The sequence below is a fragment of the Podarcis muralis genome, chromosome 13 (assembly GCF_964188315.1).
Source record: "Podarcis muralis chromosome 13, rPodMur119.hap1.1, whole genome shotgun sequence".
Taxonomy (NCBI): domain Eukaryota; kingdom Metazoa; phylum Chordata; class Lepidosauria; order Squamata; family Lacertidae; genus Podarcis; species Podarcis muralis.
In genome coordinates this window covers 15770871-15773040 of record NC_135667.1, presented here as the reverse complement: position 1 = coordinate 15773040, position 2170 = coordinate 15770871, and positions in this window count along the sequence as shown.

Here is a 2170-nt window from a genome sequence, read left to right as displayed (position 1 = left end):
GATTGAATCCTGACAAGACAGAAGTACTGTTTTTGGGGGACAGGAGGCAGGCAGGTGTGGAGGATTCCCTGGTCCTGAATGGGGTAACTGTGCCCCTGAAGGACCAGGTGCGCAGCCTGGGAGTCATTTTGGACTCACAGCTTTCCATGGAGGCACATGTCAAATCTGTGTCCAGGTCAGCTGTTTACCAGCTCCATCTGGTACGTAGGCTGAGACTCTATCTGCCTGCGGACTGCCTCACCAGAGTGGTGCATGCTCTGGTTATCTCCCGCTTGGACTACTGCAATGCTCTCTATGTGGGGCTACCTTTGAAGGTGACCCGGAAGCTACAACTAATCCAGAATGCGGCAGCTAGACTGGTGACTGGGAGTGGCCGCCGAGACCATATAACACCGGTCTTGAAAGACCTACATTGGCTCCCAGTACGTTTCCGAGCACAATTCAAAGTGTTGGTGCTGGCCTTTAAAGCCCTAAATGGCCTCTGTCCAGTATATCTGAAGGAGCGTCTCCACCCCCATCATTCTACCCAGACATTGAGGTCCAGCACTGAGGGCCTTCTAGCGGTTCCCTCACTGTGAGAAGCCAAGTTACAGGGAACCAGGCAGAGGGCCTTCTCGGTAGTAGCGCCCTCCCTGTGGAACGCCCTCCACCAGATGTCAAAGAGAACAACAACTACCAGACTTTTAGAAGACATCTCAAGGCAGCCCTGTTTAGGGAGGCTTTTAATGTTTGATGCATCACAGTATTTTAATATTTCTTGGAAACTGCCCAGAGTGGCTGGGGAAGCCCAGCCAGATGGGCGGGGTATGAATAATAAATTATATTATTATTATTATTATTATTATTATTATTATTATTATTATTATTAGCTTTTTTAAAATGTGGGTTGTAAAACTAGTTCTTACATTAGAATTTACAGTTTGTGGAGAATATTCTATACCCCCCAAACAGCTAGTGTGACACCCCTAGTCACTGGTTAAGGAAAGAAGTGCTTACCCAGCAAGAAATGCACTGGCACAAATTAAATATAGAAAAAGACTGTTTTGGGGGCAGGGGGAGGGGGAATAAAACTGCCAATTTTGACCTCTCCCTTACCTGCCTACAGGTTATTATTATATGCTGAGGAATGAAAGAAATAGAAAAGTGTGGTAAGTCCCAACACAATTCTGTTTGCAGGATGGGCAAATGTGTTGCTAGAACAAATGGTGCTAAGGGATTCGATGATAAGCAAGGGGGACGGGGGACTGACAACCCCCCAAATTTCAAGGAGCGGGTTGGGTCCCCTCAATATTCTGTGCCCGTGACCATGGGAGTAGGCAGAGGGCCAGCTGCCCCCCCAATCAAGTAAATAAAAAAAAACCTTAACTAATTGATCAGTTGTGTCCAAGAGAACTCAGTTCTGTCCCCCCAACATAAAGCCTGCCCCCTAAAATAAATCCTGGCCACACTCAAGGCTTTGACTGGCCCCAATGGGCTACTGTGGTGGACCCCTTCAGGCCCTCCCTGCTGTTGTGACAGACCCCATCAGGCTTCCTCTCACCACATGACATCACATGCAAACCATAATACTCTGACTTCAAACTTCTTCGTATTATCATAGAGCATGCTTTGTATGCAGGGCTGGCCCCAGACATTTTATGGACTGAGGCAAATCAAATGGGTGTTTCCCCAGAAATTGTAGTTTGCTAAGGGTGTGTGTGTGAAAACACAGGGGAAAGTCACTTCTCTCCTTTCTTTCCCTCCTGCCTTCATTCCTTCTCAACAGCCCCACCAGCAATGAGCAGTGGCAGGAGAGCATCAATGGCAGGGAAACCCCTTGCCCTGCTGTGGGTAGGGGTGATGCTGGGACCAGGGGGGCTGAGCCAGGCTGGGATGGAGGAGGCAACCTGAGATGAAGTGGCTATTGCCTTCTGCTGGTGGAAAGGAGACTGCCTTACCTGAAAGAGGAGGAGGAGCTGGACCTGACAGCCAAGACCAAACAGCTGGATAATAATAATACCCTAGCCCAGAGGGGAGAGGGGGAGGCACAGCTGCTGCATCTTCCTCTCTCAGGAAGATGGAAAAGTATGGATAAGAGAGGCAGCTGACTGGTTTAGTATATTCTTGGCCATTAAAAAGGATGGCAAATTACATCATGCTTTTTTTCCAGCATGGAATAAATCAGCATGTT